This window comes from Lissotriton helveticus, chromosome 10, assembly GCF_964261635.1.
Source record: "Lissotriton helveticus chromosome 10, aLisHel1.1, whole genome shotgun sequence".
In the NCBI taxonomy this organism is placed as follows: Eukaryota; Metazoa; Chordata; class Amphibia; order Caudata; family Salamandridae; genus Lissotriton; species Lissotriton helveticus.
The window spans coordinates 292,966,818-292,990,875 of NC_136071.1; positions in this window are offsets into that span (position 1 = coordinate 292,966,818).

Here is a 24,058-nt window from a genome sequence, read left to right on the forward strand (position 1 = left end):
TGCTGGTCTGGTGTGAATAATGTAACATGCGGATGAAAGAATTATTTCGCATAGCGAGGCGGTAAGAGAGCTCATGAGGAGGTAGATCACTAAACGTATGCTCTACTGTAGCATTAGCAGACTTATTTACATGAAGAACTGGGAAATACAGGTAAAATGCGTAACTGGTGCAGGAAATCATAATGCTGAGAAATAATATGAAACATAGAAAAACAATAGATCGAATTGAGTTTTGACTAACTCTCTCACTATGGGGGTCTATTTTATACATGTCAGAAACAGTCTAACCGTTTCACCTAGGGGAGGACTTAGACAATCAAACTGGCTGACTTATTTTACTAGACCGGAGTTTCAACTTATACTCCTGTTGCGGAGTTTTCTCTAACAGGGGAGGGTTTGTAGCAATGTCTTTTGCGGGACAGTCCTTGAGAACAATATTTTGGCAATCCTTCAAATCCTGGGAAATGTTCTTTGAGACGGGTTTCAGTCCATAAAACTTCTTTACGTGCGAAAGGTGCACCCAGCCTTTGCGACCCTCCAACTTCACGGCTGTACGGGTGGCGAGGAGGACCTGTCGGGGCTCCTTCCAGCGTGGCTCCAGCGGACTTGAGCGGTCAAAATTGCGGACAAGAACCATGGATCCTGGAACGATTTCATGCGGTGCCACCTCGGTATTGTCTGGAAATGCGGCGGCAACCTGTGAACGACAAGAGTTGAGGGCAGACATCAAGGAAGCTAGGTAATCTGTCAGCATATTACTTGAAACATCGGTAATACTTCGGGGTCTAGGAGTACCCCACATGTTAGGGGGGCGGCCGAATACGACCTCATACGGGGACAGACCTGATCTGGAATGTGCGACCATGCGCATATAGAACAAAGCGACTGGCAGAGCTACTAGCCAGTCCACACCTTTCTCTTTACATACTTTTGCAATACGGATTTTCAGAGTCTGGTTATGTCTCTCTACGAGACCGGCTGCTTCAGGATGGCGTACACAATGGAACTTCCACTGGTATCCTAACAATAGGGAAACGTGCTTCATCAACTCAGATGAGAATGGCTGGCCGTTGTCAGAATATACGACTCTAGGGAGTCCATAACGGGGGAAGAACTCACGAACCAGCTGCTTGGCAGTGGTCGCGGCGGTGTAATCTGGGACTGGATATGCTTCTGTCCACCTGGACAAAGCGCATACAACTACAAGGACATACTTGAAACCTCGACATCGCTCCATCTGAATATAATCCATCTGGAGGACTTCAAAAGGGTGGTCAGGGGGCTGTAATCCACCTTGTTCCACCGGGACACTTTTACCTGGATTAAACTGACAACATATCATACAGGTACGGACTTTCTGCTTGGCTGCAGCCCGTAAATGCTTGTTGAACCAAATGTTCTGGATACTGTCTAACATAGCTTTTTCTCCTAAATGTGCTGGACTATGTGCAGTATTAATAATGACTTGAACCATAGAGTCGGGGAGAAACCATGTGGCTCTACCCTTCGTTAACCATCCTTGATCTGTCTGGACCCCTCCTTGTTCGGACCATTTCTTGATTTCTTCAGGAGTAGCATGTAACTGGATATCTATGACATCTTGTGTAGGGTCCTTAACTGTCATGCATATAGTCGGATCTGGAGTGTGTGTCTGTGTCGGAATAACTGGAATGTCTGGAGTCTGTGCTGTAAGCTTGGCTGTGCGATCTGCTAGATCGTTACCTTGAGAAATAATGTCAATAACTTTCGTATGTGCTTTGCACTTTATGATAGCGATAGATGTCGGTAAATGTATGGCATCTAACAGAGCTTGAATAAGGAGACCATGCTGAATCTTGGTTCCATGAGAAGTCATGAAACCTCTCTCTTGCCAGAGCACTCCGAAGTCGTGTACAACTCCAAATGCGTAGCGTGAATCTGTGTAAACATTAACTTTCAAGTTCTTGGCGTGTATGCAGGCTTGTGTCAGAGCAACTAGCTCTGCTGCTTGAGCGGACAGGGTGTCAATACGGTGTGTCTCAATAACTTCGGTGTCGGTAGTCACTGCATACGCGGCGACTAGTTCTCCTGTACTTGTTCTCATGCATGAACCATCCACATAAAGTGTCAGGTCGGGGTCTGGTAACGGAATATCTGTCAGATCTTGTCTTGGCTTTGTCGTAATGTTAACTACTTCCACGCAGTCATGTGTGGCAGAATTCGAAGTAACTGATGGTAGCAATGTAGCAGGATTTAAAACGTTGCAGCGTCTGATTTCTATGTGTGGCTGGAACAGTGTCAATTCATAACCTGTTAAACGTGCAATTGTCAAGTGCTGAGTCTGTGTTCGGTTTAAAAGAACTTCCACGGAGTGTGGAACTTGTACTGTCAGGGAGTGTCCTAAAACTATGGAATCACTTTGTCTGATAGCTAGGGCTGTGGCTGCAACTGACTTGAGGCACGCAGGCAGAGCCTGGGCTACAGGATCTAATGTGCTCGAAAAATAAGCACATGGCTTGTATTGTCCTGCTTGATCTTGTGTGAGAACAGATAATGCTGTACCTTCGCGTTCTGTGACGAAAAGTGTAAAAGGCTTACTGTAGTTCGGTGTCGCTAGAACTGGAGCTTGACATAGGGCTTTCTTTAACTCATTGAAACTGAGTGTATGTTCAGATGTCCAAGGGAGGACAGTCGGTACGGCTGCCTCCTGTGTCGTTAACTGTATCAGTGGCTTGGCTAGAAATGCATACTGAGGAATCCATTGTCGGCAGTAAGAAGTGAGGCCGATAAAGGCACGTACCTCCTTCTGGGTCTTGGGCTGAGGAAGACTCGCTATTAACTGGATACGGTCAGGTGTCAACTGCCTACCCCTCTTGGACAGTAAGTGTCCTAAGTAGACCACTTGCTGGACACAGAATTGAAGCTTAGAAGGGGACACCTTGTGCCCCATCTCGGCTAGGAAATACAAGACTGTAAGGGATGCTCGCTCGCAAGCACGTTCAGAACGGGCTGTGACCAGTAGATCATCGACATACTGGAGCAGGGCAGTGTCAGTTGGCATGTGGATGTTGTCTAGTTGTCTCTTAAGTGCTTGACTGTAAATGCTAGGGCTTTCTGTGAAACCTTGAGGAGCTCGTGTGAACATATAGCTCCTTCCATTTAAACAGAATCCGAAAAGGAACTGGCTGTCTGGATGAATAGGGACACTGAAAAACGCGTTCTTGAGGTCGATTACAGTAAAGAACGTGGCTTCGGAATCAATGGCTGTCAATAGGGAAGAGATATCTGGAACGACTGGGTACTGAGGAATAATACATTTATTAAGTTCTCGTAGGTCAATCACTAACCGATATACTGGGGGTGCATTTGGATCAGTACGTTTCATGACTGAAATGATCGGAGAATTGCATACATTGGAGCCAGTTTCTACAACCACTCCTTGAGCCATGAGCTCGTCAATAATTTTGGATAAGGCTGCTACAGCCTCAGGTGGCAATCTGTACTGTCTGATTCGTGGTAACACCACACCTGGCTTGAGAGTCACACGATGGGGTGTGATTTGCATATAACCAACATCAGTTGGACCTTGCGCCCATAGATGCTGCGGAACATTGGACAATCTGGGATCAAAATCTCGTAATACATAGTGACCCTTAAAGTCACGTAGGAACAGACGTATTCCCTCTGGGGAACAGCATATAACTGCACCTAACTCTTTCAGTGTTTTAATGCCTAATAGGTTTTCTGGACATGACTTAGTAAGTAACAAATCAGTAGTACGGGACAATGGACCTACTTCTAGAGTAACTGGCTTTGATATTTCATTTACAATAGGTTTTCCTGAAAATCCAAGGGAAACATTTCTTGAGCCTGAGAGCGGAGCCCCTGGAACTTCGGCGTGACTTATAGTGGTCCTACTTGCCCCTGTATCAATCAAAAACTTTCTGTCTTTCCCTAATACTTGACTGTGAACATAGGGACCTTCTTGATCTACAGGTATCTCGATGAGAGGCAAGCCTACCTCCCTCTCTAGGCTGTTTCATGAATATGGCTGGTACTCTGGATACTCAGACTGTGCATACTGGTACATCTGCTGTGTAACGTGCTGTGTTGCAGCAATAGGCTGCGGAGCTGTAACTGTCTGTGGTGCATTCTGTGACTGAGGAGTCTGTGAAACTTGTTCGTGTCTAGGCGGACGTGGTCTTTCTTTAGTCTTACCAGTGGCTATGTTGTGTTTCAGAACTGCACACTCGTTTATAAAATGACCTGGCTGTTTACAATAATTGCAGTTCCCTTTAACGGGAGCTGCAGGATGACTGGCTTGATTCGGACCCCTCTTCTGACTGTCTTGAGGAACAGATTGTGCAACTAGTACTTTCATTTTCGTGTCTTTCATACGTTTTCTCTCGTGTTCTTGTTCTTCCCTGATCCTATTCTGGTGGTATTGGAGCATCTGCAACATCTGGGACGGGGTATTAGCTTGCCAGGTACTTTCGACTTTCAAAACTCGATTCTTAATTTGTGGACTTGAATTCTCGACTAATTTAGTAACAAAAAGGTGAGGGTATGACTCACTACTTGTCTTGAGGCCACTGTTGATGCTAAAACATTTCTCAAATCTAGAATAAAAATCACTAATGTCTTCGTCTTGTTTCTGTTTACAGGCTGAGATTGCATCCCAGTCTTCTTTTCTAGTTGTCAATAACCTAGGCAAAACTTGTATTAATAATTCCGGTAATTCTTTACATTTCGCTCCAAGACCGGTACCTGGTACTCGTGCCTTGTCTTCGGCTTCTAGAACTGCCCAATCGATCTTTTTCTCTCCCACCTCCCATTCTTTTTCCTTGAGCTTTTCATACACCCCTGCGGGCAACAGAACCTTTAACATTTTAATTATATCTGGATACGTGTATTCTCCCATACGGAGCATGTCTTTTAATTCTCTATGGAACCCTGCTGGATCTTTATCATGACAGGGAATTAATTTCTTCATCTCTAGGAGTTCCATCTTTGTAATCGGAGTGTAAACAAACACTCGTTCTAGTTCGCCACCCGTTCCTCCAACTGGGTGGACTTCTCGTAACGGATTCTGTCTCTCCATGTAAAATGGTTTACTTTCTGGGGGTGAGACATGAACAAAATGCGGGTTCAGAAACGTTCTATATTTGTGACGCTGTTCTAGAATGACACTAATTAAATCGGTACCTAAACCTTTCCATCTATACTGGAGTAACTCGTTCAGGACATCGTGTAACGGACCTGGATCAGAGTGCTGACCCTCATACAATGTAATGAGGTGCTGGATCATATACATACCCGCCAGTCGTTGCTCGGCTGGGGGCATTTTTAGAAACATTTGTGCCACTATTTCATCTGGAAAAGTGGTAGAATCAGTAGTCCATCGGACTGCTGATCGGACTAGTTCTTGTTCATGCATGGTACTTAACTCACTGTAACCGATTTGTGATTTCAGAATGTGATCGGTAGCTTGAAACACTTGTTCTAGAGAACCTTGTTCTGGTGCTGGATGATGAAAAATAGACTTGTGTTCTAGGCGTAAATGGCGATCTGGAAATCTAGATTTTCCTACATACGCTATTCTGTCGGGATTCTCGTCCTCAACCTCTTCAGGATCAGAGTTACTTTCTTTCTCGCTTACTTGTGCTGCTTTACGTTGTTCGTGTATTCTTATTATTTCTTTACGAATTTTCTTGTACATACTTTCCATAGCACTGATGGTTCTGTGCTTACCCTCGGCTATATTATCACTCCACTTTGTCAGGGTTCTCATTTCGGCTTGATCTTTGGTCGGATAATCTTGTTCTCGTATTAGACAATTAATCAGAAACTTTAATAGCATGAGCTGGACTTCAGCTTTTCTTTGAGACATGACTTCGCCAATGCTTTCTGGATCATCCCCTGTACGGATGAAACGATATATTCTGTCTAGATCTTCTTTCATATTCGGTAGGGTGACTAGATACTCGGCCACCCTTCTTACACGTAATGAATATAAAACCATATTATCCTCTCCTGGGACTGGATCATAGCCACATTCATTAAGGGCTTTTCTTATTTCTGCTACAGACTGATGTCTGGGCGTACGCTGTGACGCTTGCATATGTAATTCGGCTGTCGTTAAACGCTTGTGTGGCGGCGGGGTTTGAGGAGTACCTCCCCCTGCGGCCCCTAAACTAGAGTCGTCGACTGATCCTCTTCGTACTAGTGTGGCAGGAAATTGAAATGCGGGCTGAACTGGTATGGCGGGCTGGACCTGGGGGACCGTAGCAGGTACTGCAAGGGGTACCCCGGTGTCTGGAGGAACGGGAAGTGCCTGATTTACAGGGACTGGTGGAGCGGGGACAGGATTTGCATATTCTGGGACTGTGTCGTCCAAATAGGACGAAATAAAAATATCAGCTGCGGTCTGTTTGTGACGTAGCTTGGTCGGAACTAATGGTGGCGGGAAATTACTGGATGCCTCTGGGGTCGCTTTTGGCAAGCCCTCGGCAAGAAGAGGATACATACCCTTAATAAGAGCATGCCTCTGTCTGTCTGACTGTTCGGCTTTAACTTGTTCACCTATCTCGATTAATTCTTTTTCTTGTGCTCGTTCTAAGGATTCTCTACTTAATTCTGACTTTCTGATTTCTTTTTCGGTTCTTTTATGAGCTTCTTTGCGCCATAACTCGATGGCATCTTTCTGTGACTGTCTGGCTTTCTTTTTCCATAATGCCTCTTCTACTCGCATGATGCACTCGGCATCCCATGTACCCGATACGGGCCATCTATACTTTTCTTCTAACTGTTTGGTATACTCTACCCATAAATCTAGATATAGTATGGCACTTATGCCATGTTTCTGATACATAAAATGACCTCGACTGTCCCTAGGCGGAACTGCAACTGCTGCTTCCAGCAGACCCTTTCTAGTTTTTAACTGACGTAACTTAGAAAACAAGGGCATGACTGGACTGTAATCTAGACACAATACAATACACAATGAACACGATACTTATTCCCCATTCATACCACGACATTAAAATACATGAAGAACATTTAAAAATAACAGTTCGAACAGAATACTACCTGGAATACGGAACACAGAATACATGAATTTTCTCGAGAACAGAACTGACTGGAACAGAAACTAGATGCACTGCTGAAACAGTACGAAACTTACCGGTCTCATAAAGAGACACGTCAGGACCCGCATCCACCGAAGTGGACACTTCGTTTGTGGGTCTGTGTACCACCAACCCACGGACCAGAGTCAATCAGATTGACCCTGTCTAGATACTACCCCAGTAACGGTACTCACCGGGCAGCAAGAACGGAAGGCCTCAGACTGGACTGGACTGCCTCGACGTCGGACGGACGAACTTCGGACTTCTGTTATGGGTGGGCCTCCGGATACCTCGAACCTTGGACTCTCGGCTTGGGCTCTGGTCGGGACTCGCCGCGTTCCTCCACCGTCTCGTCTGGATGCTGGACCGCCTCCTCCGTCTCCTCCGTGGGCCTGAGGGATACTTGAAGCAGAAATATCTGCCGGTGCGCAGAAGAGTTCCGTCACGACTGCAGAGGATCAGGGGGTCGGCGTGGCTTCACCGACGCGTGGGGAAAGGGCAAGTCCCTATTCGGGCGCCATTATGTGGTAAATAAATAAATAATACCCTATTTTTGAATGAATAAATGAATAACAGATAGCTCAATAAATAAGAGTCAAGATTCGAGGTAGTAGGAGTTTTGCAGGTTTAATACGGCATAAGGACAGGAACAGGACGACCTGCACAGGAATAGGAAGGCAGGGCCCAGCAGCTGCTGGGGCTGGATCTGGGATGAGCGCGCTAAGGAATAATCTTTTAATAACAGTACATGAGCATATATACATAACGCAAACATATAGCATTACATTGCAATAGGCGTAGCAGTGGGTGGAGCAAAGGGTGTGACGCGTAGTAGTCGCGAAAGATAAGGGTGAAAAGAGGTGTAACAGGGCGTATACATAGACATGTGATGCAAACGTAACAGAATATGTCATGAATGGGGCGGAAACCATGGAGGGGGCTACCTGAGGAGCCGGGACCTCTAACCTGATGGTGCGCGCAAACTAGCAATGACGTGTTACTAGGAGAAGCTGGGGGCTTCAAACTCTGTGCTAGGAGCAGAGACTGAAGTCTGGAGAGTCAGGGCGACATGTACCTAAACAGTATCTAGTATCTGATGTTTAGAGAACATGTTGATATAAACTAGAAGTCAGGAGGGGAAAGGCTAACAGACACTATGACTGGACCATGCATTATTCTACATGTAGTGCGTGATGAAGAATATTAAATGACCATTAAATGCAGTATTTCTCTTACATGGGGACGTGAAGGCTAGACAATGACGGAAACTATTGATGCGATTCAGTAGCTTTTAGGAATGCAGAGAAGGAGGACTGAACTGATAACTGGAATCATAACATACTCTTGGCAGACTCAGAGGCAGAGCCAGGCTGAGCCGGGCACTGCGAGGCAGGAAGTAAGTGAAGGGTCGAGGATACAGGTGGGGGCTGTATCGCTCCTCAGCGAGGCTTCAGGAGACAGGAGCTGAATCTGGTGTCCAGGCCCTTCTGAGGCCTAGAAACGGGGACTTTACAATGAAATAACGTGCACACTGAGAAACGTGGCAACGTAACTTTACATAGGCCTGATATTCGTAGTATTCACGAGAACTGGAAACTGGCATACTAGAAGTGGACACAACTGTAATTGCGTCTATAAACAAACATAGGGAATGCATATGCATATTTAATCATGCACACATAACATATGATGGATGACACGTAGGGACACAGAACATGACAAAATTTACTTTTCCACATACCCTGCCCCCTTTTTGAGTTCTACACATTTGTTTTTCTGCTTTCCTGTACCTCACTCTACCGAGGCACAAGATGGCTGCCCACAATTTATGTTTTAGAGTGTTGAGAGAGTGGCAGCCAATCAGCATGCAGCTCGTGCACGTAGGGATATGCGCACGTACGCGTACCGTACGTGTACGTACGCGTACGGTACGCGTACCGGTAAGCTTACGAGTAAGCTTAGGGTGAGCTCATATAGATATATATGTGTTTTTGAAGTTAATTTTCATAAAAACCACTGGAGCAATTTTCACCAAATATAGCAAAGGCACATCTGTGTACCAGTCCCTACAATTTTGCCAAGTTTGGTGTAATTCCGGTCAGCGGTTCGGGCTGTAGACTTGTCAGAACGTCCTATGGAAATTAACATGCGGAAAACACGTTTTGGGACCCCCCTTTTTTCTCAGCCCCCACTTCACGAATCCTCCCGACACTTTCAGGGAAGGAGCGCAGCAGAGCTGGCCTTAATTTTGGAAAATTACACGCAAATTCCTCAACCGGGGCCAAAGTTATTCTCAATAGAATGTTGCGGATTTCCTATGGAAGCTAGGTCCTAACTATATATACCTACTGGCTATCGCCAGTAGGTAATATCTGAAGCTCTTCACTTACAATTGTGCATCAGATGAGGTGTTTAACAGGGTCAATCTATCAAGATCCATAAATAGCAGACACATTTTGAAGGGTATTTGAGGTTTAAACAGTTGCTGACCCCTTTAATGTCAAGCAAGCCGTTTCTTACGCAGGTCAACACCACTGAAAAGGAGAACATCTACTAAATGTGGGTGAGTTCACAAATATGCTTCATATCCTGCATGTTGCGAAAGGGTATGTTCGTTAGTGCTTCAGCTGAGATGGAAAAATGGCCAGTGTCACATTCATTGGACATTGTCATCAGTTATGTCATAAGTGATGGTGTCAATGACGTCATTTGAGATACCATCAGTAATGTATTTTAACATGTCATGAGTGATGTGATATTTGAGGTTGTAAGCAGTACATGACAGGTGCGTAAGTCATAGTTAGCTCACTGAACTAGACCAGCGAATTTCAGTGTTTATTTGTTTTTTAAACATTAGTTCTTGTGTGACTTTGTCCCATAACTATAACATCACTTCAACCTTTGTTTTTTTAGTTAATATCTAAGGGGCATATTATCAAGGGATTTATCTCCGCTTTTTTGGCTTTAAAAGCCAAGAAAGCGGAGATAGAATTATCTCCCTATCAGCAACAGGGTGCTAACACGCAAATTTGCATGTTAGCACCCTTTTTCTCTACGCTTCCCCTTACATCTCTAATGAGATGCAAAGGGAGCGTTCCAGAGAAAAATAATAGGAGAAATCTTGTTAAGTGACATTTCTCCTATTATCAGGGATTTCGCTAATCCCGTTAGTGATAAAAAAAAAACAGCGCTAACCGCGGTTAGCGCTGCTTTTTTTACACCTGGTATTTTCCTGACTTAGCCATGATATCCTATGGAAGGTGGATATCATGGCTACATTTGTGAGCCCCTATCATCAAGCTAACGCCAAACTTCGAGAGATTATCATTGGTTTTCCAGCGATAATCTCTCATTTGGCAGTTAGCGCGAGGATTTTTATCACTTCTGAGATGAACCTTGCTAATAGCAAGTTATCTTTGCGATAATTTCTGGCGATGCTTAGCGTTAAAAAAATCGTTGCTAAGCATCGTTAGCGATAAATATTGCTTATCGTTGGTAATATGCCCCTAAATTCTTTTTAACATTAGTCAAGGTCTTATTTCCATGCCTAGCTATATCATCACTTAGGGCCTTATTTAGATCTTGGCACACAGGTTACTCTGTCACAACAATAACGGATATCCCATCTGCCGAAATATAAATCGCATAGGATATACTGGGTTTTTGGCGGACGAACTATCCATCACCGTTGTGACAGAGTAACTAGTAAATCAAGATCTAAATTAGGCCCTCAGTCTTTGATTTTTTTCAGGGAATATCTCGTTTTTTAAGATCATATTCTACCTGTAGCATGTGTGAATCTTTCTTCTGGTGGAGAGACCTACTGTGCATGGAATATGGCCATATGAATGAGGATTGGCAGAAAATCTTGTCCCTGCCCAAACTGACCTCCTCTGTACACAGCCTGTGTTTGTGTACAAAGATGATTGGTAGATGAGTTTTACCTTTACATAATTTTTTGGGGTGCTGTTTTTTACACACATTTTTGTACATTTCATTCTTATAATTTTTAACAACTTTTTTCAAACTTTGTAATTTTTTTTACTTTGAAATGTTTTTTCTAAACTTACTTTCTATTTCTTTTGTTTTTGCCACGTGTTTGTGATCCTCCACAGACTAGGGAAATAATATTTTGTTTCTTTCTCCAGAGATTATATGCTTTTAGGCAGTGGCCAATGTATTGTGGAATGCCGCATTTTATCATCACTTTCCTTTCGGTGTTCATGTGGCACGTCCTCTGGTGCAACCTGTTTTCCTTCTGCCACCTCAGTTTGAGTTATGATGTTGGGATGCATAGGCCAAGTTCTTCCACATCCAACTCAGCACCATGGAATACTTGCCAGCTTCACCCTTATGGAGCACCTGGTTGCACAAAGTGCATGTAACCTCCTTCACACTTATTTATTTGGGCCAACGGGAAGTCAGAAAATCTGCCACATCACTGATTAGTTTCAGGCCTCTGTTGTTGTAATGCTGAAGATGTGATCATTTTCTGATGCTGTATCTGGGCTAGGCGTGGTGAATAGTGTGTTGGTGCCTACTGGTGTCCCGTTCTCTCTGAGGCCATATTGGAGTGTGATCCTATTTACATCAACCAGCCTCTCTAAATTACCAACCTTTTAAAGGTGTTTCTTTGATGTTCCATAGGCACCACTGATCACAGTACTTCAGCAGTACCCATAGAGGTAATGACAGAGAACTGCATTATTCCTGAGGAGCTTTGCTTCCTTCTCCGGATCCCTCAGGAATACTGCGGGATCTGGAGGTTTTAAAAAAAGTGAATTCACTATGAGTGGGTCATTTTAGTTTAAGATTCAAGTTAGGCGTTTCTTTGCGGGCACATAAAACCAAGATCTGCTGTAGTTTAATTAAGTCTTCTGTGGTTTTTTGGTGTCACAGTAAGGTGGTGCCTGAAAATGGGACAGCGGTATTGCTAACTCGCCGTAAACCAACATCTCAGTGCTAATGCGATTGTATTGAGGTATTTTGAAGAAGCACCCATTCATTATTGTTATTTGGGATTAGCACTTCAGAGTACTCACATCATCAACAATTTCAGCAGACTTTTTTTTGTAGCTGCCTAATTTTATTTGAGATTCAATTAGAAATAGACAATGGCATCTGGAGAAAATTGAAGAGAAGATGAACACTCCGGGAAAGAACAGGAGCAGCCACAGATGTCGCCACAGTTTATTGTTTGAGACATTTTTATGTTCCTGTCGGGGAAAAACAGTATTGGGTAAGGTGGTTACCTGCAAACTCTGAAACCAGGAGTTTTCCAAAGTTACTGGAAAAAAGTACTCATTTGAAACAACTGGAATGACCTTGTATCTTAATGCCTTTCACACTACTCAATTGAATGCAGAAAAGTGGAGACATCAAAAGGAGGAGAGAACCTCAATATTGCCTGCTCCTATCTAGAGTCTCCTGCCGTGGGATTCTCTTCCTCCTAGCGTGGTTGCAGCCAAACGTAAACTCCATGTATGCAAACATTGCATTATATTGCATGCAATGTGCATAAATTATCTCTGTTGGAGAACAGAGTGAGGCAGCCAGAGATCAACAGTCATCTGCCCACCAGGCAAACCGCAGCAAGTAAATTTCCTTATTATAATTATTGATCTCTCTCTTTTGTTGTTTTTAGACAGAAGCCCGGGGCCCACGGACATGGCACCCTACACACCATGCAGCCACGCTGTGCAGGCCACCAGGTCTGACTTCTGGTGCTGGGTCTTGATTACACCATGGCATAGGACATACCAGGGCACCCGGCAACATAGCAGACTGCACAGCCGCTCAGCCCAATGGGTGCCACTAACTCTGTGATCCCAGAAGTGAGGCCCCGTGGTGGTAGGCCTGCGCAGCCCGCTGGCTTGGCCTACACTGCAGTCCAGCAAGGCACACAAATCCTGAGCAGTCTGGACCGTCGGGACGGGGCATCATCGCAGGCTGCACATTTGCTCAGCAGCTGAAGATGCCAATGACTCAGTGCACCCAAAGTCACCGTCCCGTGGTGGGGTGCCTGTGCCGGCCGCAATGCAGCATGTGCCACAAACCCTGTTCAACCCCAGTCAGCGTCCCGTGGCGGGCTGCCTGTACCAGCCGCAATGCACCGTGTGCCACAAACCCTGTTCAACCCCAGTCAGCACCACGTGGTGTTAGGCCCGTGCCGGCCTCAAGGCCTTGGGTCCATCATCCAGTCACCGCCAGCAGAGGGGCATGTGACATTGTTGGCCCCTTATATTTGCGGGGTCATATGGCCTGTGCCAGATGGTTGTGGTGTGCGTGCAAACCTGCCCTCAGGGAGTGGCTGTGACATGCTGACAACTAGACTAGTGACCTGCACACCAGTGAGTACGCCTGCGACGGGTTTCACTGAGGCCCCACTTGGGAGCATTAGTGGAGTTGTCTGGTCTGCCGTACACCGGAACAGCGCAGGGCTTGCAAAAATGACTTGTGGGCACTGGGCGTGGTTCAGTCCATGTTCCGACAAGAAAGTGGCTGATGCGTGTGTCCCTGTGGTGGTGTCCATGGGACCCGTAACACTAATTGCTACGTAGCACCCTCTGACTGGCATCCTACAGGATGAGCATCATTGACGGAAGGGAAATCCCTGTCCCTACATTCATCCACACATACATACATGTGCTGACCGGTAATTTTTTTTTTGTGTGAAACTAAGGAGTCAGGTCCATACGGGGCAAGGGGTAGGCTGGACCCTATTATAGCAAACAAAAACGCAAGATGTGCCTACACCCAACTTATTTTCAAAAAATTCTTCAAATGAGGATCAAACACACCATTATTTAATCTGATCCGGTATTTGTTTATTTATACCCATCTATCTTATAGTATTTTCAAATCTTATATGTTATCTCTCAAGTGGAAGAGGAGAAACTGTACATTTAAATACAATTACATTAATATACAATAATATTTACACACATGTATATACATTTTAAACAACACAAGTAACATACATCCAAAACACAAACATCAAACATTTTAGTTTTTCATTACGTTGAATCAATCTATATCCAAAGTAAAGGACAAAGTCAAAGAAAGGAGCAAAAAAATTAAGACAAGTTTTGAATAGCAGCTGCTAGTATGCAGACGCGTTTCGAGTTCAGGGAAACCAGTTCCCGGACTCTCAAAAGGGCTTTGTCACTTTTCTGTATAGGATGCAAAAAAAACAATAAAGTTTTACTGACAACCTAAAACGCCTATCCTCTATCTCATATTGCATCAAAAAGGTGATATGTGTACCTGTAACAATCTGATTCACTGAACCTTTCGAGCTTCCAATGAAGGTTCAGGTTAACTTTTCAGTCTCCTTATTGTGGGGGACGTTACTTATTATACTGTGCAGAGCTAACGAATCCCTGAAAGTGAAGAGTAGTATATACATCAGGGCACTGCTTATTTAGAGTAGAGAGGCAATCATGCTTCATGAACAATACAGGGATAATTCCTCATACCTCTGTTTCGCTGGACGATAATTTCTTTTCTTTGGGGAAGTAATTGCCAAGCCGCTCACTGTTTCTTTACTGGTTCTTCCTCGGGAACAAGAACCTATTAGGGCCTTGACGCATACTAATTCGAGCCGCAACCATTAATATGAAAGGGGCCCACGTACCTCCTTATTATTTGACGTGGGCGTAATTACTCATTTTCGTTGCGCTAGAAATTCATTGTGCTATCCGGATCAGTACCGAGACAGAACTGACAAGAAAAGAGGTTGAAATCCTTAGTACAGGGGCCTAAGTCCTTTAAACGCACCAAACACATACTTCGCATGTCCTATTTAAAAGCGTACCTGTTCCCAGTATCGTTGCTAGCGCCCACTTTATGTGTTTGCTCATCGTCAGACCTCGCTCGGTCCCTGTAAATATAGCGACGTTTGCTTAGTCCTTAACAGTGCAAATAGGGTAGAGCGATTCATGCTTAAATCGCGAATATTATCAGTACCAAAGGGACACTTTGCTAACTAGTTACCTGTTACTCGCTCGACCTTCCTCACCGACCAAATTGCTTTCACTGAAGCGGCGGCCATCTTGAAAGTCAAGCCGTATACTTCCCCTCACTAGAGTAGGGCATTATGGGACACGTAGTTTCTAATGCATCAACATGGTGTTTTATGAGCAAATACATTTATTTTCTTTCATAAACGCATAGATTTATATTACTACATGAGTGCACAAGCATGTTTAAACATTTAAGCAGGTCCAGCTACAGTTCTATTTTTACAATCTAGATAGTTCTGACAGGCTATTAAGACCTGTCACTGTGCTATTGAATTTAAGAATTAAATATGCTTCTTTTTGTAACAGCACTTTGTCAACATCAGCAGGGCGTTTTGTTTGATTCACAGTACATAGAATTGACCATTTAAAGTCATTTTCGCTATGTGCTTTGTCGACAAAATGCTCAACCATAGGGGCTGTTAGAACTTTCTTTTTAATGTGCGACCTGTGCTCACTGATTCTCAAGTTTACTTGTTGGTTAGTCTTTCCAATGTAAATCTTATTACATGGACATATTATTACGTAAACTATGTTTTTTGTCTTGCAATTTGAAAAACCTAAGTGTTTCCACTTTACACCTAAGTGATGAAATTCATTCCCTTTAATCGTATTTGGGCAAGCCACGCAGTTCCCACATTTGTGGTGGCCCTCCAATGGTTTCACATTCCAAAGCGATAATAAATCCCTTCTTGCTTTTGGTACAGCGATGTCTGCCCTCACGATCTGTTGCCCTATACTTTGATTTTTTCTGTACGCGAATATAGGTTGTGGAAAGGGTCATTCCAATCCTTCTAGCAGGTGTCAGTTCTTTAAAACCGCCTGTCTCATTTTATGTGTGTCTGGCCCAAAAGTAGTCACACACACTAATCGCTCCAACTCTTGTTTCTTTTTGGTCTGAAGAAGACATTCTTGGGGTGTGAATCGTGCCCTTTTAAAAGAATGTTTTAGAAGTTTTTTAGGATATCCTCGCTGTATCATTTCCCCACAGAAAGTTTGGGCGTGTTCATCATAATCACACAGCTCAGCACAATTTCTACGTATACGTAGAAGCTGCCCATATGGCAGGTTTGCTTTTAAGTTTCTGGGATGGTGGCTTCTATGATTTAAGATGGGATTTTTATCAGTAACCTTCTTGTACAAGGATGTTTTCAAGTGTCCATCAACACAACTTAATTCGACATCTAAAAATGGCATTTTCACTTTACTATGTTCCATGGAAAATGTTATATCTTTGTGTCTGGCATTAATCCAGTCATGGAAGGCCAATAGTTCGGCCTAGCTCCCATGCCACAGAAGCCAGACGTCATCTATATAGCGCAACCATTGATTAATGTGATCCGAAAATGGGTTATTAGTCTCAACAAATTTTTCTCTCTCTACTTTCCAAATACAATTCCATCACCTCTAGTGCCTTGTCCTGAGGGATCTGCGTATAGAGGGACGTCACGTCCATGGTCACCATTATTTGTGTATGTTGGTCAAACGGGGTCCCTTCAACTTTTGTCAAAAAATCCGTTGTGTCTCTTAAATATAATTTAACTTCTTTAAGAAACGGCTTTAAAAAGAAGTCAACATATTTCGAAATTGGCTCAAGGCAAGAATTCCAGCCCGAGACTATAGGCCGTCCCGCCGGTTCACTCAAACTTTTGTGAATCTTTGGTAGAAGATACAGAACGGGGGTTCTGGGGAACTTTTTAGTTAAAAAATCATACTCCTTCAAACCCAAAAATCCCCCGTCCTTGCCCAACTGCAAAATTTCTGCAATCATACCCTGAATTTGTTTTACAGGATCATCTGATAACAATCGATACCATGTATCATTCTTGACTCGTTTTAAGCCCTCAGTTTAATACATGTCACGGGGCCAGATGACTACCACCTCGCCTTTGTCGGCCTGTTTAATCACCACAGAAGAGTCTTCTTTAAGACTCTGTATTGCCCTTCGTTGTCCATGGCTGATGTTTTGCGGGACATATTTCTTAGTTTTCTCAAGTTTGTTAATAGACGATAGCAGAAGCTGCTCAAATGTCTGTATTTGTTTTGGCATCTCTCATGGTGCCTTGTATCTGGTTTTTTAGAATTATTTCCTCTTGTATCTTCACCACCTTTTCAGAGACATCATCATCTGAGTCGTCTGGTTCAGATACTAGAGGAAATAATTCTAAAAAACAAGTTTCTTTTTTAGAGAAGGGCCAGCAACCAAAAACCAGATACAAGGCACCATGGGAGATGCGAATACGGAACCGCTTCCACAAATCGTACGGGGACCAAGAACTGTTGTGAACTTATCCACGAGGGCACATTCTTTTTTTTTTTTATTTCCAATACTTTTTATTGAGGTATTTACAAGGTACAGTATACAGGGATAAAGACTCAGTCCCCTGGGGTAGGAGAGCAATGATTGACAAAGCATTTGTATGCCGGTGGGGTTACAAATGGCTTGTAGGTCATGCGTATAACGTTCGTATGATTATATGTGACTGGGGTGCGGAGATGCGCCCCTAGGAGATTGAGACGAGGAGTGAGAGAGGAGTTGAGAGATGGAGGAACACTCGTGCGCGTTCTGTTGGGTTTGGGCAGGCTTGCCCGCCTGCAGCACTTAGGTTGTGCGACGGTGGCCTGTGGAGGGCACTTTCTATCAACGAAGAGGCTGTATTGAATCTTGGCCTTAAATTTGTGCCTTGTAAACAAACTGATTTTACTAAGCGGAAATTAGAGGCGATAGAGTTCTGCAGAAAAATAAGGCTAAAAGCCTTTTTTGCTAATCAACCAGCTATCATGAATAATGAGACCACAGGACTTAGGAATAAATCAAAATTTGTCCGGAGTCATAATATTTCCAAACAAATACAGACATTTGAGCAGGTTCTGCTACGTCTATTAACAAACTTGAAAAAACTAAGAAATATGTCCTGCAAAACATCAGCCATGGACAACGAAGGGCAATACAGAGTCTTAAAGAAGACTCTTCTGTGGTGATAAAACAGGCCGACAAAGGCGGGGCGGTAGTCATCTGGCCCCGTGACATGTATTTAACTGAGGGCTTAAAACAAGTCGAGAATGACACATGGTATCGATTGTTATCAGATGATCCTGTAAAACAAATTCAGGGTATGATTGCAGAAATTTTGCAGGTGGGCAAGGACGGAGGATTTTTGGGTTTGAAGGAGTATGATTTTTTAACTAAAAAGTTCCCTAGAACCCCCGTTCTGTATCTTCTACCAAAGATTCACAAAAGTTTGAGTGAACCGGCGGGACGGCCTATAGTCTCGGGCTGTGATTCTTGCCTTTAGCCAATTTTGAAATATGTTGACTTCTTTTTAAAGCCGTTTCTTAAAGAAGGCAAATCATATTTAAGAGACACAACGGATTTTTTGACAAACGTTGAAGGGACCTCGTTTGACCAACATACACAAATAATGGTGACCATGGACGTGACGTCCCTCTATACGCAGACCCCTCAGAACGAGGCACTTGAGGTGATGGAATTGTATTTGGAAAGTAGAGAGAGACCACATAGAGTGCCTACATTTTCATTCTTAAATTGGCCGAAATTGCTCTAAAAAAGAATTATTTTACTTTTAATGAGCAATTTTACATGCAAGGGAAGGGGACTGCCATGGGGTGTCCTTGTGCCCCAGAAATGGCAGTCCTCTTCATGGCACAATACGAAGAAAAAATTTGTTGAGACTAATAACTCATTTTCGGATCACATTAATCAATGGTTGCGCTATATAGATGGCGTCTGGCTCCAATGGCAGGGGAGCCAGGCCGAACTATCGGCCTTCCATGACTGGATTAATGCCAGACACAAAGATATAACATTTTACATGGAACATAGTAAAGTGAAAATCACATTTTTAGGTGTCGAATTAAGTTGTGTTGATGGACACTTGAAAACATCCTTGTACAAGAAGGCTACTGATTAAAATACCATCTTACATCATAGAAGCCACCATCCCGGGAAACTTAAAAGCAAACCTGCCATATGGGCAGCTTCTACGTATACGTAGAAATTGTGCTGAGCTGTGTGATTATGATGAACACCCCAAACTTTCTGTGGCAAAATGATACAGCGAGGATATCCAAAAAAACTTCTAAAACATTCTTATCAAAGGGCACGATTCACACCCCGAGAATGTCTTCTTCAGACCAAAAAGAAGCAAGAGTTGGAGCGATTAGTGTGTGACTACTTTTGGGATAGACACACATAAAATGAGACAGGCGGTTTTAAAGAACTGGCACCTGCTAGAAGGATTGGAATGTCCCTTTCCTGACCTATATTCGTATACAGAAAAAATCAACGTATAGGGCAACAGATCATGAGGGCAGACATCGCTATACCAAAAACAAGAAGTGATTTATTATCGCTTTGGAATATGAAACCATTGGAGGGCCACCACAAATGTGGGAACTGTGTGGCTTGCCCAAATACGATTGAAGGGAATGAATTTCATCACTTAGGTGTAAAGTGGAAACACTTAGGTTTTTCAAATTGCAAGACAAAAAATGTAGTTTACGTAATAATATGTCCATGTAAAAAGATTTACATTGGAAAGACTAACCAACAAGTAAACTTGAGAATCAGTCAGCACAGGTCGCACATTAAAAAGAAAGTTCTAACAGCCCCTATGGTTGAGCATTTTGTGGACAAAGCACATAGCGAAAATGACTTTAAAAGGTCAATTCTACGTACTGTGAATCAAACAAAACGCCCTGCTGGTGTTGACAAAGTGCTGTTACAAAAATTAGCATATTTAATTCTTAAATGTAATAGGACAGTGACAGCTCTTAATAGCCTGTCAGAATTATCTAGATTGTAAAAATAGAACTGTAGCAGGACCTGCTTACATGGTTAAACTTGCTTGTGCACTCATGTAGTAATATAAATCTATACGTTTATGAAAGAAAATAGATTTATTTGCTCATAAAACACTATGTTGAAGCTTTATAAACTACGTGTCCCATAATGCACTACTCTAGTGAGGGGAAGTATAAGGCTTGACTTTCAAGATGGCCGCCGCTTCAGTGAAAGCGATTTGGTCGGTGAGGAAGGTCGAGCGAGTGACAGGTAACTAGTTAGCAAAGTGTCCCTTTGGTACTGATAATATTCACAATTTAAGCATGAATCGCTCTACCCTATTTGCACCGTTAAGGACTAAACACACGTCGTTATATTTACAGGGACCGAGCGAGGTCTGACGACGAGCAAACACATAAAGTGGGCGCTAGAAACGATACCGGAAACAGGTACGCTTTTAAATAGGACATGCGAAGTATGTGTTTAGTGCGTTTAAAGGACTTAGGCTCCCGTACTAAGGATTTCAACCTCTTTTCTTGCCAGTTCTTTCTCGGTACTGGTCCGGATAGCACAATGAAGTTCTAGCGCAACGAGAATTAGTAAGTACGCCTGCGTCATATAATAAGGAGGTACGTGGGCCCCTTTCATATTAATGATTGCGGCTCGAATTTGTGTGCTTCAAGGCCCTAATAGGTTCTTGTTCCCTGGCAGAACCAGTAAAGAAACAGTGAGCGGCTTGGCAATTACTTCCCCAAAGAAAAGAAAAAAATCGTCCAGCGAAACAGAGGTATGAGGAATTATCCCTGTATTGTTCATGAAGCATGATTGCCTCTCTACTCTAAATAAGCAGTGCCCTGATGTATATACTAGTCTTCACTTTCAGGGATTTGTTAACTCTGCACAGTATAATAAGTAACGTCCCCCACAATAAGGAGACTGAAAAGTTAACCCGAACCTTCATTGGAAGCTCGAAAGGTTCAGTGAATCAGATTGTTACAGGTACACATATCACCTTTTTGATGCAATATTAGATAGAGGATAGGCGTTTTAGGTTGTCAATAAAACTTTATTGTTTTTTTTCATCCTATACAGAAAAGTGACAAAGCCCTGATGAGAGTCCGGGAACTGGTTTCCCTGAACTCGAAACGCGTCTGCATACTAGCAGCTGCCAGTCAAAACTTGTCTTAATTTGTTTGCTCCTTCCTTTGACTTTGTCCTTTACTTTGGATAGAGATTGATTCAACGTAATGAAAAACTGAAATGTTTGATGTTTGTGTTTTGGATGTATGTTACTTGTGTTGTTTGAAATGTATATACATGTGTGTAAATATTATTGTATAATAATGTAATTGTATTTAAATGTACAGTTTCTCCTCTTCTGCTTGAGAGATAAAATATAAGATTTGAAAATACTATAAGATAGATGGGTATACATAAAAATACCAGATCAGATTAAATAATGGTGTGTTTGATCCTCATGTGAAGAATTTTTTTTAAATAAGTTGGGTGTAGGCACATCTTGTGCCCAGTAATTTTTGGGCTACCGACACCGCGACCATTGTTCAGCCAGTTAAAACGGTCCGTAACCTGGGCGTAATGTTTGATAATAAACTTACCATGGGGGCTCAGGTTACGAAAACGGCGGCCTGCTGCTTTGCCATTATCAGATCTCTTACGAAAATCTTCCCTCTGTTGCCTCCTCTAGCGTGGGCGTTAGTGGCGCACAGCACCATTCTTAGCAGATTAGATTACTGTAATGCTCTTCTGCTTGAGTCCCCAAAATACCTTCTAGACAGGCTACAGAGAATCCAGTTGGTCGCTGCCAAGTTAGCTCTAGGGTGGCCTAGAAGGTCCTCCTCCTCCTTGGCTTTGGCACAGCTGCACTGGCTCCCGTTGAGACAGAGAGTCCAGTTCAAGTCTCTCTGTCTGGTGTTTAAAGCCCTTCATGGGCTGGGGCCTGTCTCCATGCAGAGAACATTTGCTTGGTATGTCCCTGCGAGGAATCTCCGCTCTTCATTGGCTATCCTGGTGAAGATACTGAGGTTTAAGAAAGTTAAGTCGGGGGTAGATCCTTTTGTGTAGAAGCTGCCAAACTTTGGAATGAACTCCCTTTGGAGATCAGACAAGTCAGTGACCTCCTTCCTTTTAAAAGGAGATTAAAAACCTGGTTGTTTCCCAAGATTGAGTTGGCTGTTCGTTTTTTATGCACCTGTTATACTGTTCTCTGAGTCTGCCAGCGCCAGGATGCCTGTTCACATGAACTTTAGTGATATATTTGCAACAGTGTGCACCAAAGTACTCCACTGTCTTCATACCTGACCAAATACATCACCACCCTTTGGTGATCGAGGATACAATCATTAGCTGTTTGGATTACGGGAATTCTCTTTTCTGAGGTTTACCTGAATATTTAATAAAGGACCTGTAGTGAATTCACATCATGGCTGCACACTTGGCCCTTTATCTCCTTCCTTCCTTCAGCCACAGCTGCTCTAGACAAACTTCTCTGGTTGTCCCTCCAGAAGCGGGTCATTTTCAAGTCCACGTGCATTGTACACAGAGCTTGCTATCGTGTTGGACCAGTTTTTTCTGAAGAAAACATTTCAGCTCAATCATCCAGCATGGCGATTGCGTTCTTCGGATGGTCGGTGCCTCTTAATAGCCTAAATCCAAACTGGCACAACTCAGGGGCCAAACTTTCTCTGTGCAGGCCTCCTGTCTATAAAATAGTTTACATCTCTTTCTTTGCTCTCTCCCTGATCTGAGCTGCTTCAAAAAATTGGAACCATGGGGCTGATTAGGATGGCGGTTTGACTTTCATTCGACAACCATCCTTTCGTAAATGGGACCGCCCGACAGGCTGTTGTGGTCCTGCCATAGGTACTAGAATGAGACCGCCACTACGGCGATGCTTATGTTTTGTACTGCGGCGGGTGCTGCTGGCAGCAGCACACGCTGCAGTACAAAAAGGGGACATTTCACATATCCCTGCACTACGTGGCAGACTGCACGCGTATCTGCCATTTGGTACAGAGATATATAGGTGGCAATATACATGTCCCCCAAAACCCACAGTTGAGGGCCTGGGATCAAGGGGGGCCCGCTACGGGCCCCAAAAGTTCCTTTCCACCTGTCTTTTCATGGCGGGGAAACGGCGGATGGACAGGGACATGGTAATCCCTACGGCAGTGCCTGGCAGGCACCGCCACGATTGTAGGGAATGCAACTCTCTCCGACACCGGCGGGTTCAAGGAGTCAGATGGATGAAGTTATATACTTCAGCTTGGTTAAGTAGGATGCCGCTCTCTGCACCAGGAAAATTTGGGCCTAATAACTAATAATACTTATAATACCAGACCCCCACCACTCTCCTGCTAAAGGGCGTGGCTCATTTGCTATATTTGTTCTTTTTGTGACGCTTGGAGTTTTCACAATCCCAATGGCTTCGGTGATGTACACTGATGCAGGGCACAAGTCCTAAAAAAAAGAAGTGGGGGGAAGCTGATGTCACGACAGGAAGTGACGTCATGAAAGGTGGCTTGCACTCAGTTGCAGTTTATAGTTCTCGAGCTCCCGGTAAAATAAGTGGGGGGACGCCGTCCACCCGCGTGGTACACCGACTCGAGCCCTGCACTGATGGCAGCATCCCTACTCTGAAAATTGTTCCAGCACCACTGACTGCAAGGCTCAAGATGCAAAAGCCATCTACACAGGGCTGCTATGAGCCTCAAACGTCAATATTTTCAATGCCTTTCTGTTCTACAGCTGGTACATGAAGGATAAGGTAAGTAGACGTGCATTCAACGGGTCTCTGCCAAAAGGAGGTGGGAGGCACTAGATGGTTGTACCACTATTTCACCAGGGTAAGTGCTCGTGGAACTAGGAATAGTAAACATATATTTACATTGCTGATGCAGTGGTAGGCAGGGTGATGATGCCTGTAATATTTTTATAGGTCGATCTTATTGACCACATCATAGGGACATACAACCCTCCCAAATCCGAGAAATCATAGCACACACATTCGTGAGAATGTGCTTCCACTATGTCGTGTCTTCAATATCTGTTAAAACGTAAACAATAGCACCAGCAAACAGTAAAAGACGAGCATAAGGTTAACCTTGAAT